The sequence below is a fragment of the Rhipicephalus microplus genome, chromosome 8 (assembly GCF_043290135.1).
Source record: "Rhipicephalus microplus isolate Deutch F79 chromosome 8, USDA_Rmic, whole genome shotgun sequence".
NCBI classification, from domain to species: Eukaryota; Metazoa; Arthropoda; class Arachnida; order Ixodida; family Ixodidae; genus Rhipicephalus; species Rhipicephalus microplus.
The window spans coordinates 126446088-126460556 of NC_134707.1; the positions used below are offsets into that span (position 1 = coordinate 126446088).

The 14469-nt window shown below is 53.2% G+C and overlaps 1 non-coding gene across 1 annotated transcript; it reads left to right on the plus strand.

The window, feature by feature from the left end:
• Nucleotides 1-260: 260 nt before the first annotated feature.
• TRNAN-GUU (transfer RNA asparagine (anticodon GUU)) lies at nt 261-334 on the plus strand. Its single transcript has one exon. It is a non-coding gene; the product is annotated as a tRNA-Asn (tRNA).
• The last annotated feature ends 14135 nt before the right edge of the window (nt 335-14469 follow it).

The window sequence follows — 14469 nt, forward strand, 5'->3', positions numbered from 1 at the left end:
CGGCTGTTAACCGCAAGTTTGGAGATTTGAGCCCACCCGGGGGCGGTGTGTCGCTTTTTTTCTTTGCGCTGATAGCTATGGAGGAATGTTCTAACGGTGATGAGAGTGGAGCACGACTGTCTCTGTGGCGCAATGGGCTAGCGCGTTCGGCTGTTAACCGCACGTTTGGAGGTTTGAGCCCACCCGGGGGTGGTGTGTGGCTTTTTTGCGCTGATAGCTTTGGAGAATTGTTCTGACGGTTTTGAGAGTGCTGCACTACTGCCTCCATGGCGCAATTGGCTAGCGCGTTCGGCTGTTAACCGATAGGCTGGAGGTTCGAGCCCTCCCGGGAGCGGTTTGTCGCTTTTTTTTCTTTGCGCTGATAGGTTTGGAGAAATGTTCTGACGGTGGTGAGAGTAGAGCACGACTGTCTCCGTGGCGCAATGGGCTAGTGCGTTCGGCTGTTCACCGCAAGTTTGGAGGCTTGAGCCAACCCGGGGTGGTGTGTCGCTTTTTTTGAGCTGATGGGTTTGGAGAAATGTTCTGACGGTGATAAGAGTGGAGCACGACTTTCTCCGTGGCGCAATTGGCTAGCGCGATCGGCTGTTAACCGATAGGCTGGAGGTTCGAGCCCTCCCGTGAGTGATTTGTCGCTTTTTTCTTCTTTGCGCTGATAGCTTTCTGGAATTGTTCTGACGGAGGTGAGAGTGGAGCACAGCTGCCTCCTTGGCGAAATTGGCTAGCGCGTTCGGCCCTTAACCAAAAGGATGGAAGTTCGAGCCCCCCGGGAGCGGTGTCTCGTCTTTTTTTTTGCGCTGATAGCCTTGGAGAAATAATCTGACGTTGGTGAGAGTGCCTCACGACTTTCTCCGTGGCGCAGTTGGCTAGCGTGATCGGCTGGTAACGGAAAGGTTTGAGGTTCGAGCCCTTCCTGGAGTGGTGTGTCGCTTTTTTTCTTTGTGCTGATAGCTTTCTAGAATTGTTCTGACGGAGGTGAGAGTGGAGCACAGCTGTCTCCTTGGCGAAATTGGCTAGCGCGTTCGACCGTTAACCAAAACGATGGAGGTTCGAGCCCTCCCGGGAGTGGTGTGTTGCCTTTTTTTTCTTTGCGCTGATAGCCATGGAGAAATATTCTGACGGTGGTGAGAGTGCCTCACAACTTTCTCCGTGGCGCCATTGGCTAGCGCGATCGGCTGTTAACCGAAAGGTTGGAGGTTCGAGCCCTCCCGGGAGCGGTGTGTCACTTTTTTTCTCTTCGCGCCGATAGCTTTGGAGAAATGCTCTGACGGAGGTGAGAGTGCTGCACTACTCTCTCCGTGGCGCAATTGGCTAGCGCGTTCGACCGTTAACCAAAACGATGGAGGTTCGAGCCCTCTCGGGAGTGGTGTGTCGCCTTTTTTTTCTTTGCGCTGATAGCCTTGGAGAAATAATCTGATGGTAGCGAGAGTACCTTACAACTTTCTCCGTGGCGCAATTGGCTAGCGCGATCGGCTGTTAACCAAAAGGTTGGAGGTTCGAGCCCTCCCGGGAGCGGTGTGTCACTTTTTTTCTCTTCGCGCCGATAGCTTTGGAGAAATGCTCTGACGGAGGTGAAAGTGCTGCACTACTGTCTCCGTGGCGCAATTGGCTAGCGCGTTCGGCTGTTAACCGATAGGCTGGAGGTTCGAGCCCTCCCGGGAGTGGTTTGTCGCTTTTTTCTTCTTTGTGCTGATAGCTTTGGAGAACAGTTCTGACGTTGGTGAGAGTGCAGCACGACTGTCTCCGTGGCGCAATTAGCTAGTGCAATCGGCTCTTAACCGAAAGGTTGGAGGTTCAAGCCTACCCGGCGGCGGTGTGTCGCTTTTTTTTCTTTGTGCTGATAGCTTTGGAGAAATGTTTTGAAGGTGGTGAGAGTGGAGCAGTACTGTCTTCGTGGCAAAATTGACTAGCGCGTTCGGCTGTTACCCGAAAGGTTGGAGGTTGGAGCCCTCCCGGGAGCGGGGTGTCGCTTTTTTCTTCTTTGCGCTGATAGGTTTGGAGAAATGTTCTGACGGTGGTGAGAGTTGAGCACGACTGTCTCCGTGGCGCAATGGGCTAGTGCGTTCAGCTGTTAACCGCAAGTTTGGAAGTTTGAGCCAACCCGGGGGTGGTGTGTCGCTTTTTTCTGCGCTGATAGCTTTGGAGAAATGTCCTGACGGCGGTCAGAGTGCTGCACTACTGTCTCTGTGGCGCAACTGACTAGCGCGTTCGGCTGTTAACCGAAAGGTTAGAGGTTTGAGCCCACCCGGAGGCGGTGTGTCGCTTTTTTTCTTTACGCTGATAGCTTTGGAGAAATGTTCTGAAGGTGGTGAGAGTGCAGCAGTACTGTCTTCGTGGCAAAATTGACTAGCGCGTTCGGCTGTTACCCGAAAGGTTGGAGGTTGGAGCCCTCCCGGGAGCGGGGTGTCGCTTTTTTCTTCTTTGCGCTGATAGGTTTGGATAAATGTTCTGACGGTGGTGAGAGTTGAGCACGACTGTCTCTGTGGCGCAATGGGCTAGTGCATTCGGCTGTTAACCGCAAGTTTGGAAGTTTGAGCCAACCCGGGTGTGGTGTGTCGCTTTTTTCTGCGCTGATAGCTTTGGAGAAATGTCCTGACGGTGGTCAGAGTGCTGCACTACTGTCTCTGTGGCGCAACTGACTAGCGCGTTCGGCTGTTAACCGAAAGGATGGAGGTTTGAGCCCACCCGGAGGCGGTGTGTCGCTTTTTTTCTTTACGCTGATAGCTATGGAGGAATGTTCTGACGCTGATGAGAGTGGAGCACGACTGTCTCCGTGGCGCAATGGGCTAGCGCGTTCGGCTGTTAACCGCAAGTTTGGAGGTTTGAGCCCACCCGGGGGCGGTGTGTGGCTTTTTTTGCACTGATAGCTTTGGAGAAATGTTCTGACGGTTTTGAGAGTGCTGCACTACTGTCTCCACGGCGCAATTGGCTAGCGCGTTCGGCTGTTAACCGATAGGCTGGAGGTTCGAGCCCTCCTGGGAGCGGTTTGTCACTTTTTTTCTTTTTTGCGCTGATAGGTTTGGAGAAGTGTTCTGACGGTGGTGAGAGTAGAGCACTACTGTCTCCGTGGCGCAATTGGCTAGCGCGTTCGGCTGTTAACCGATAGGCTGGAGGTTCGAGCCCTCCCGGGATTGGTTTGTCGCTTTTTTCTTCTTTGAGCTGATAGCTTTGGAGAAATGTTCTGACGGTGGTGAGAGTGCTGCACTACTGTCTCCGTGGCGCAACTGACTTGCGCGTTCGGCTGTTAACCGAAAGTTTTGAGGTTTGAGCCCTCCCGGGAGCGGTGTGTTGGTTTTTTCTTCTTTGCGCTGATAGCCTTGGAGAAATAATCTGATGGTGGTGAGAGTGCCTCACAACTTTCTCCATGGCGCAATTGGCTAGCGCGTTCGGCTGTTAACCGATAGGCTGGAGGTTCGAGCCCTCCTGGGAGCGGTTTGTCGCTTTTTTTCTTTTTCGCGCTGATAGGTTTGGAGAAGTGTTCTGACGGTGGTGAGAGTAGAGCACGACTTTCTCCGTGGCGCAATGGGCTAGTGCGATCGGCTGTTAACCGCAAGTTTGGAGGTTTGAGCCAACCCGGGGCGGTGTGTCGCTTTTTTTGCGCTGATAGCTTTGAAGAAATGTTCTGACGGTGGTGAGAGTGCTGCACTACTGTCTCCGTGGCGCAACTGACTAGCGCGTTCGGCTGTTAACCGAAAGTTTTGAGGTTTGAGCCCTCCCGGGAGCGGTGTGTCGGTTTTTTCTTCTTTGCGCTGATAGCTTTGATTAAATGTTCTGATGGTGGTGAGAGTGCAGCACGACTGTCTCCGCGGCGCAATTGGCTAGCGCGTTCGGCTGTTAATCGAAATTTTGGAGGTTCGAGCCCTCGCGGGAGCGGTGTGTCGTATTTTCTTTCTTTGCGCTAATAGCTTTGGAAAAATGTTCTGGCGGAGTGAGAGTGGAGCACGGCTGTCTCCGTGGCGCAATTGGCTAGCGTGTTCGGCCGTTAACCAAAAGGATGGAGGTTCGAGCCCTCCCGAGAGCAGTATGTCGTCTTTTTTTCTTTGCGCTGATAGCTTTTGAGAATTGTTCTGAGGGTGGTGAGAGTGGATCACGACAATCTCCGTGGCGCAATTGGCTAGCGCGTTCGGCCCTTAACCAAAAGGATGGAGGTTCGAGCCCTCCCGGTAGCCGTGTGTCGGTTTTTTCCTCTTTGCGCTGATAGCCTTGGAGAAATAATCTGACGTTGGTGAGAGTGCCTCACGACTTTCTCCGTGGCGCAGTTGGCTTGTGTGATCGGCTGGTAACGGAAAGGTTGGAGGTTCGAGCCCTCCCTGGAGTGGTGTGTCGCTTTTTTTTCTTTGTGCTGATAGCTTTCCAGAATTGTTCTGACGGAGGTGAGAGTGGAGCACAGCTGTCTCCTTGGCGAAATTGGCTAGCGCGTTCGACCGTTAACCAAAACGATGGAGGTTCGAGCCCTCCCGGGAGTGGTGTGTCGCCTTTTCTTCTTTGCGCTGATAGCCTTGGAGAAATAATCTGACGGTGGTGAGAGTGCCTCACAACTTTCTCCGTGGCGCAATTGGCTAGCGCGATCGGCTGTTAACCGAAAGGTTGGAGGTTCGAGCCCTCCCGGGAGCGGTGTGTCACTTTTTTTCTCTTCGCGCCGATAGCTTTGGAGAAATGCTCTGACGGAGGTGAGAGTGCTGCACTACTGTCTCCGTGGCGCAATTGGCTAGCGCGTTCGACCGTTAACCAAAACGATGGAGGTTCGAGCCCTCTCGGGAGTGGTGTGTCGCCTTTTTTTTCTTTGCGCTGATAGCCTTGGAGAAATAATCTGACGGTAAGGAGAGTGCCTTACAACTTTCTCCGTGGCGCAATTGGCTAGCGCGATCGGCTGTTAACCAAAAGGTTGGAGGTTCGAGCCCTCCCGGGAGCGGTGTGTCACTTTTTTCTCTTCGCGCCGATAGCTTTGGAGAAATGCTCTGACGGAGGTGAGAGTGCTGCACTACTGTCTCCGTGGCGCAATTGGCTAGCGCGTTCGGCTGTTAACCGATAGGCTGGAGGTTCGAGCCCTCCCGGGATTGGTTTGTCGCTTTTTTCTTTTTTGCGCTGATAGCTTTGGAGAAAAGTTTTGACGGTGGTGAGAGTGCACCACGACTGTCTCCGTGGCGCAATTAGCTAGTGCAATCGGCTCTTAACCGAAAGGTTGGAGGTTCAAGCCTACCGGCGGCGGTGTGTCGCTTTTTTTTTCTTTGTGCTGATAGCTTTGGAGAAATATTCTGAAGGTGGTGAGAGTGCAGCAGTACTGTCTTCGTGGCAAAATTGACTAGCGCGTTCGGCTGTTACCCGAAAGGTTGGAGGTTGGAGCCCTCCCGGGAGCGGGGTGTCGCTTTTTTCTTCTTTGCGCTGATAGGTTTGGATAAATGTTCTGACGGTGGTGAGAGTTGAGCACGACTGTCTCCGTGGCGCAATGGGCTAGTGCATTCGGCTGTTAACCGCAAGTTTGGAAGTTTGAGCCAACCCGGGTGTGGTGTGTCGCTTTTTTCTGCGCTGATAGCTTTGGAGAAATGTCCTGACGGTGGTCAGAGTGCTGCACTACTGTCTCTGTGGCGCAACTGACTAGCGCGTTCGGCTGTTAACCGAAAGGTTGGAGGTTTGAGCCCACCCGGAGGCGGTGTGTCGCTTTTTTTCTTTACGCTGATAGCTATGGAGGAATGTTCTGACGCTGATGAGAGTGGAGCACGACTGTCTCCGTGGCGCAAAGGGCTAGCGCGTTCGGCAGTTAACCCCAAGTTTGGAGGTTTGAGCCCACCCGGGGGTGGTGTGTGGCTTTTTTTGCACTGATAGCTTTGGAGAAATGTTCTGACGGTTTTGAGAGTGCTGCACTACTGTCTCCACGGCGCAATTGGCTAGCGCTTTCGGCTGTTAACCGATAGGCTGGAGGTTCGAGCCCTCCTGGGAGCGGTTTGTCACTTTTTTTCTTTTTTGCGCTGATAGGTTTGGAGAAGTGTTCTGACGGTGGTGAGACTAGAGCACTACTGTCTCCGTGGCGCAATTGGCTAGCGCGTTCGGCTGTTAACCGATAGGCTGGAGGTTCGAGCCCTCCCGGGATTGGTTTGTCGCTTTTTTCTTCTTTGCGCTGATAGCTTTGGAGAAATGTTCTTACGGTGGTGAGAGTGCTGCACTACTGTCTCCGTGGCGCAACTGACTAGCGCGTTCGGCTGTTAACCGAAAGTTTTGTGGTTTGAGCCCTCCCGGGAGCGGTGTGTCGGTTTTTTCTTCTTTGCGCTGATAGCCTTGGAGAAATAATCTGATGGTGGTGAGAGTGCCTCAAAACTTTCTCCATGGCGCAATTGGCTAGCGCGTTCGGCTGTTAACCGATAGGCTGGAGGTTCGAGCCCTCCTGGGAGCGGTTTGTCGCTTTTTTTCTTTTTCGCGCTGATAGGTTTGGAGAAGTGTTCTGACGGTGGTGAGAGTAGAGCACGACTTTCTCTGTGGCGCAATGGGCTAGTGCGATCGGCTGTTAACCGCAAGTTTGGAGGTTTGAGCCAACCCGGGGCGGTGTGTCGCTTTTTCTGCGCTGATAGCTTTGAAGAAACGTTCTGACGGTGGTGAGAGTGCTGCACTACTGTCTCCGTGGCGCAACTGACTAGCGCGTTCGACCGTTAACCAAAACGATGGAGGTTCGAGCCCTCCCGGGAGTGGTGTGTCGCCTTTTTTTCTTTGCGCTGATAGCCTTGGAGAAATATTCTGACGGTGGTGAGAGTGCCTCACAACTTTCTCCGTGGCGCAATTGGCTAGCGCGATCGGCTGTTAACCGAAAGGTTGGAGGTTCGAGCCCTCCCGGGAGCGGTGTGTCACTTTTTTTCTATTCGCGCCGATAGCTTTGGAGAAATGCTCTGACGGAGGTGAGAGTGCTGCACTACTGTCTCCGTGGCGCAATTGGCTAGCGCGTTCGACCGTTAACCAAAACGATGGAGGTTCGAGCCCTCTCAGGAGTGGTGTGTCGCCTTTTTTTTCTTTGCGCTGATAGCCTTGGAGAAATAATCTGACGGTAAGGAGAGTGCCTTACAACTTTCTCCGTGGCGCAATTGGCTAGCGCGATCGGCTGTTAACCAAAAGGTTGGAGGTTCGAGCCCTCCCGGGAGCGGTGTGTCACTTTTTTTCTCTTCGCGCCGATAGCTTTGGAGAAATGCTCTGACGGAGGTGAGAGTGCTGCACTACTGTCTCCGTGGCGCAATTGGCTAGCGCGTTCGGCTGTTAACCGATAGGCTGGAGGTTCGAGCCCTCCCGGGATTGGTTTGTCGCTTTTTTCTTTTTTGCACTGATAGCTTTGGAGAAAAGTTCTGACGGTGGTGAGAGTGCAGCATGACTGTCTCCGTGGCGCAATTAGCTAGTGCAATCGGCTCTTAACCGAAAGGTTGGAGGTTCAAGCCTACCGGCGGCGGTGTGTCGCTTTTTTTTCTTTGTGCTGATAGCTTTGGAGAAATGTTCTGAAGGTGGTGAGAGTGCAGCAGTACTGTCTTCGTGGCAAAATTGACTAGCGCGTTCGGCTGTTACCCGAAAGGTTGGAGGTTGGAGCCCTCCCGGGAGCGGGGTGTCGCTTTTTTCTTCTTTGCGCTGATAGGTTTGGATAAATGTTCTGACGGTGGTGAGAGTTAAGCACGACTGTCTCCGTGGCGCAATGGGCTAGTGCATTCGGCTGTTAACCACAAGTTTGGAAGTTTGAGCCAACCCGGGTGTGGTGTGTCGCTTTTTTCTGCGCTGATAGCTTTGGAGAAATGTCCTGACGGTGGTCAGAGTGGTGCACTACTGTCTCTGTGGCGCAACTGACTAGCGCGTTCGGCTGTTAACCGAAAGGTTTGAGGTTTGAGCCCACCCGGAGGCGGTGTGTCGCTTTTTTTCTTTACGCTGATAGCTATGGAGGAATGTTCTGACCCTGATGAGAGTGGAGCACGACTGTCTTCGTGGCGCAATGGGCTAGCGCGTTCGGCTGTTAACCCCAAGTTTGGAGGTTTGAGCCCACCCGGGGGTGGTGTGTGGCTTTTTTTGCACTGATAGCTTTGGAGAAATGTTCTGACGGTTTTGAGAGTGCTGCACTACTGTCTCCACGGCGCAATTGGCTAGCGCGTTCGGCTGTTAACCGATAGGCTGGAGATTCGAGCCCTCCTGGGAGCGGTTTGTCACTTTTTTTCTTTTTTGCGCTGATAGGTTTGGAGAAGTGTTCTGACGGTGGTGAGAGTAGAGCACTACTGTCTCCGTGGCGCAATTGGCTAGCGCGTTCGGCTGTTAACCGATAGGCTGGAGGTTCGAGCCCTCCCGGGATTGGTTTGTCGCTTTTTTCTTCTTTGCGCTGATAGCTTTGGAGAAATGTTCTTACGGTGGTGAGAGTGCTGCACTACTGTCTCCGTGGCGCAACTGACTAGCGCGTTCGGCTGTTAACCGAAAGTTTTGAGGTTTGAGCCCTCCCGGGAGCGGTGTGTCGGTTTTTTCTTCTTTGCGCTGATAGCCTTGGAGAAATAATCTGCTGGTGGTGAGAGTGCCTCACAACTTTCTCCATGGCGCAATTGGCTAGCGCGTTCGGCTGTTAACCGATAGGCTGGAGGTTCGAGCCCTCCTGGGAGCGGTTTGTCGCTTTTTTTCTTTTTCGCGCTGATAGGTTTGGAGAAGTGTTCTGACGGTGGTGAGAGTAGAGCACGACTTTCTCCGTGGCGCAATGGGCTAGTGCGATCGGCTGTTAACCGCAAGTTTGGAGGTTTGAGCCCACCCGGGGCGGTGTGTCGCTTTTTCTGCGCTGATAGCTTTGAAGAAACGTTCTGACGGTGGTGAGAGTGCTGCACTACTGTCTCCGTGGCGCAACTGACTAGCGCGTTCGGCTGTTAACCGAAAGTTTTGAGGTTTGAGCCCTCCCGGGAGCGGTGTGTCGGTTTTTTCTTCTTTGCGCTGATAGCTTTGATTAAATGTTCTGATGGTGGTGAGAGTGCAGCACGACTGTCTCCGCGGCGCAATTGGCTAGCGCGTTCGGCTGTTAATCGAAATTTTGGAGGTTCGAGCCCTCGCGGGAGCGGTGTGTCGTATTTTCTTTCTTTGCGCTAATAGCTTTGGAAAAATGTTCTGGCGGAGTGAGAGTGGAGCACGGCTGTCTCCGTGGCGCAATTGGCTAGCGTGTTCGGCCGTTAACCAAAAGGATGGAGGTTCGAGCCCTCCCGAGAGCAGTATGTCGTCTTTTTTTCTTTGCGCTGATATCTTTTGAGAATTGTTCTGAGGGTGGTGAGAGTGGACCACGACAATCTCCGTGGCGCAATTGGCTAGCGCGTTCGGCCCTTAACCAAAAGGATGGAGGTTCGAGCCCTCCCGGGAGCGGTGTGTCGGTTTTTTCCTCTTTGCGCTGATAGCCTTGGAGAAATAATCTGACGTTGGTGAGAGTGCCTCACGACTTTCTCCGTGGCGCAGTTGGCTTGCGTGATCGGCTGGTAACGGAAAGGTTGGAGGTTCGAGCCCTCCCTGGAGTGGTGTGTCGCTTTTTTTTCTTTGTGCTGATAGCTTTCCAGTATTGTTCTGACGGAGGTGAGAGTGGAGCACAGCTGTCTCCTTGGCGAAATTGGCTAGCGCGTTCGACCGTTAACCAAAACGATGGAGGTTCGAGCGCTCCCGGAAGTGGTGTGTCGCCTTTTTTTTTCTTTGCGCTGATAGCCTTGGAGAAATAATCTGATGGTGGTGTGAGTGCCTCACAACTTTCTCCGTGGCGCAATTGGCTAGCGCGATCGGCTGTTAACCGAAAGGTTGGAGGTTCGAGCCCTCCCGGGAGCGGTGTGTCACTTTTTTTCTCTTCGCGCTGATAGCTTTGGAGAAATGCTCTGACGGAGGTGAGAGTGCTGCACTACTGTCTCCGTGGCGCAATTGGCTAGCGCGTTCGACCGTTAACCAAAACGATGGAGGTTCGAGCCCTCTCGGGAGTGGTGTGTCGCCTTTTTTTTCTTTGCGCTGATAGCCTTGGAGAAATAATCTGACGGTAGTGAGAGTGCCTTACAACTTTCTCCGTGGCGCAATTGGCTAGCGCGATCGGCTGTTAACCAAAAGGTTGGAGGTTCGAGCCCTCCCGGGAGCGGTGTGTCACTTTTTTTCTCTTCGCGCCGATAGCTTTGGAGAAATGCTCTGATGGAGGTGAGAGTGCTGCACTACTGTCTCCGTGGCGCAATTGGCTAGCGCGTTCGGCTGTTAACCGATAGGCTGGAGGATCGAGCCCTCCCGGGATTGGTTTGTCGCTTTTTTCTTCTTTGCGCTGATAGCTTTGGAGAAAAGTTCTGACGGTGGTGAGAGTGCAGCACGACTGTCTCCGTGGCGCAATTAGCTAGTGCAATCGGCTCTTAACCGAAAGGTTGGAGGTTCAAGCCTACCGGAGGCGGTGTGTCGCTTTTTTTTTTCTTTGTGCTGATAGCTTTGGAGAAATGTTCTGAAGGTGGTGAGAGTGCAGCAGTACTGGCTTCGTGGCAAAATTGACTAGCGCGTTCGGCTGTTACCCGAAAGGTTGGAGGTTGGAGCCCTCCCGGGAGCGGGGTGTCGCTTTTTTCTTCTTTGCGCTGATAGGTTTGGATAAATGTTCTGACGGTGGTGAGAGTTGAGCACGACTGTCTACGTGGCGCAATAGGCTAGTGCATTCGGCTGTTAACCGCAAGTTTGGAAGTTTGAGCCAACCCGGGTGTGGTGTGTCGCTTTTTTCTGCGCTGATAGCTTTGGAGAAATGTCCTGACGGTGGTCAGAGTGCTGCACTACTGTCTCTGTGGCGCAACTGACTAGCGCGTTCAGCTGTTAACCTAAAGGTTGGAGGTTTGAGCCCACCCGGAGGCGGTGTGTCGCTTTTTTTCTTTACGCTGATAGCTATGGAGGAATGTTCTGACGCTGATGAGAGTGGAGCACGACTGTCTCCGTGGCGCAATGGGCTAGCGCGTTCGGCTGTTAACCGCAAGTTTGGAGGTTTGAGCCCACCCTGGGGTGGTGTGTGGCTTTTTTTGCACTGATAGCTTTGGAGAAATGTTCTGACGGTTTTGAGAGTGCTGCACTACTGTCTCCACGGCGCAATTGGCTAGCGCGTTCGGCTGTTAACCGATAGGCTGGAGGTTCGAGCCCTCCTGGGAGCGGTTTGTCACTTTTTTTCTTTTTTCCGCTGATAGGTTTGGAGAAGTGTTCTGACGGTGGTGAGAGTAGAGCACTACTGTCTCCGTGGCGCAATTGGCTAGCGCGTTCGGCTGTTAACCGATAGGCTGGAGGTTCGAGCCCTCCCGGGATTGGTTTGTCGCTTTTTTCTTGTTTGCGCTGATAGCTTTGGAGAAATGTTCTGACGGTGGTGAGAGTGCTGCACTACTGTCTCCGTGGCGCAACTGACTAGCGCGTTCGGCTGTTAACCGAAAGTTTTGAGGTTTGAGCCCTCCCGGGAGCGGTGTGTCGGTTTTTTCTTCTTTGCGCTGATAGCCTTGGAGAAATAATCTGATGGTGGTGAGAGTGCCTCACAACTTTCTCCGTGGCGCAATTGGCTAGCGCGATCGGCTGTTAACCGAAAGGTTGGAGGTTCGAGCCCTCCCGGGAGCGGTGTGTCACTTTTTTTCTCTTCGCGCCGATAGCTTTGGAGAAATGCTCTGACGGAGGTGAGAGTGCTGCATTACTGTCTCCGTGGCGCAATTGGCTAGCGCGTTCGACCGTTAACCAAAACGATGGAGGTTCCAGCCCTCTCGGGAGTGGTGTGTCGCCTTTTTTTTCTTTGCGCTGATAGCCTTGGAGAAATTATCTGACGGTAGTGAGAGTGCCTTACAACTTTCTCCGTGGCGCAATTGGCTAGCGCGATCGGCTGTTAACCAAAAGGTTGGAGGTTCAAGCCCTCCCGGGAGCGGTGTGTCACTTTTTTTCTCTTCGCGCCGATAGCTTTGGGGAAATGCTCTGATTGAGGTGAGAGTGCTGCACTACTGTCTCCGTGGCGCAATTGGCTAGCGCGTTCGGCTGTTAACCGATAGGCTGGAGGTTCGAGCCCTCCCGGGATTGGTTTGTCGCTTTTTTCTTCTTTGCGCTGATAGCTTTTGAGAAAAGTTCTGACGGTGGTGAGAGTGCAGCACGACTGTCTCCGTGGCGCAATGGGCTAGCGCGTTCGGCTGTTAACCGAAAGTTTTGAGGTTTGAGCCCTCCCGGGAGCGGTGTGTCGGTTTTTTCTTCATGGCGCTGATAGCTTTGATTAAATGTTCTGATGGTGGTGAGAGTGCAGCACGACTGTCTCCGCGGCGCAATTGGCTAGCGCGTTCGGCTGTTAATCGAAATTTTGGAGGTTCGAGCCCTCGCGGGAGCGGTGTGTCGTATTTTCTTTCTTTGCGCTAATAGCTTTGGAAAAATGTTCTGGCGGAGTGAGAGTGGAGCACGGCTGTCTCCGTGGCGCAATTGGCTAGCGTGTTCGGCCGTTAACCAAAAGGATGGAGGTTCGAGCCCTCCCGAGAGCAGTATGTCGTCTTTTTTTCTTTGCGCTGATAGCTTTTGAGAATTGTTCTGAGGGTGGTGAGAGTGGACCACGACAATCTCCGTGGCGCAATGGCTAGCGCGTTCGGCCCTTAACCAAAAGGATGGAGGTTCGAGCCCTCCCGGGAGCGGTGTGTCACTTTTTTTCTCTTCGCGCCGATAGCTTTGGAGAAATGCTCTGACGGAGGTGAGAGTGCTGCACTACTGTCTCCGTGGCGCAATTGGCTAGCGCGTTCGGCTGTTAACCGATAGGCTGGAGGTTCGAGCCCTCCCGGGATTGGTTTGTCGCTTTTTTCTTCTTTGCGCTGATAGCTTTGGAGAAAAGTTCTGACGGTGATGAGAGTGCAGCACGACTGTCTCCGTGGCGCAATTAGCTAGTGCAATCGGCTCTTAACCGAAAGGTTGGAGGTTCAAGCCAACCCGGGGCGGTGTGTCGCTTTTTTTGCGCTGATAGCTTTGGAGAAATGTTCTGACGGTGGTGAGAGTGCTGCACTACTGTCTCCGTGGCGCAACAGACTAGCGCGTTCGGCTGTTAACCGAAAGTTTTGAGGTTTGAGCCCTCCCGGGAGCGGTGTGCGGTTTTTTCTTCTTTGCGCTGATAGCTTTGATGAAATATTCTGATGGTGGTGAGAGTGCAGCACGACTGTCTCCGTGGCGCAATTGGCTAGCGCGTTTGGCTGTTAATCGAAATTTTTGAGGTTCGAGCCCTCGCGGAAGCGGTGTGTCGTATTTTCTTTTTTTGTGCTAATAGCTTTGCAGAAATGTTCTGGCGGAGTGAGAGTGGAGCACGGCTGTCTCCGTGGCGCAATTGGCTAGCGTTTTCGGCCGTTAACCAAAAGGATGGAGGTTCGAGCCCTCCCGAGAGCGGTATGTCGTCTTTTTTTTGTTTGCGCTGATAGCTTTTGAGAATTGTTCTGATGGGGGTGAGAGTGGAGCACGACAATCACCGTGGCGCAATTGGCTAGCGCGTTCGGCCCCTAACCAAAAGGATGGAGGTTCGAGCCCTCCCGGGAGCGGTGTGTCGGTTTTTTCTTCTTTGCGCTGATAGCCTTGAAGAAATAATCTGACGGTGGTGAGAGTGCCTCACAACTTTCTCTGTGGCGCAATTGGCGAGCGCGATCGGCTGTTAACCAAAAGGTTGGAGGTTCGAGCCCTCCCAGGAGCGGTGTGTCACTTTTTTTCTCTTCGCGCCGATAGCTTTGGGGAAATGCTCTGACGGAGGTGAGAGTGCTGCACTACTGTCTCCGTGGCGCAATTGGCTAGCGCGTTCGGCTGTTAACCGATAGGCTGGAGGTTCGAGCCCTCCCGGGAGTGGTTTGTCGCTTTTTTCTTCTTTGCGCTGATAGCTTTCTAGAATTGTTCTGACGGAGGTGAAAGTGGAGCGCAGCTGTCTCCTTGGCGAAATTGGCTAGCGCGTTCGGCCCTTAACCAAAAAGATGGAGGTTCGAGCCCTCCCGGGAGCGGTGTCTCGCACTTTTTTTGCGCTGATAGCCTTGGAGAAATAATCTGACGTTGGTGAGAGTGCCTCACGACTTTCTCCGTGGCGCAGTTGGCTAGCGCGATCGGCTGTTAACCGAAAGGTTGGAGGTTCGAGCCCTCCCGGGAGCGGTGTGTCACTTTTTTTCTCTTCGCGCCGATAGCTTTGGAGAAATGCTCTGACGGAGGTGAGAGTGCTGCACTACTGTCTCCGTGGCGCAATTGGCTAGCGCGTTCGACCGTTAACCAAAACGATGGAGGTTCGAGCCCTCTCGGGAGTGGTGTGTCGCCTTTTTTTTCTTTGCGCTGATAGCCTTGGAGAAATAATCTGACGGCAGTGAGAGTGCCTTACAACTTTCTACGTGGCGCAATTGGCTAGCGCGATCGGCTGTTAACCAAAAGGTTGGAGGTTCGAGCCCTCCCGGGAGCGGTGTGTCACTTTTTTTCTCTTCGCGCCGATAGCTTTGGAGAAATGCTCTGACGGAGGTGAGAGTGCTGCACTACTGTCTCCGTGGCGCAATTGGC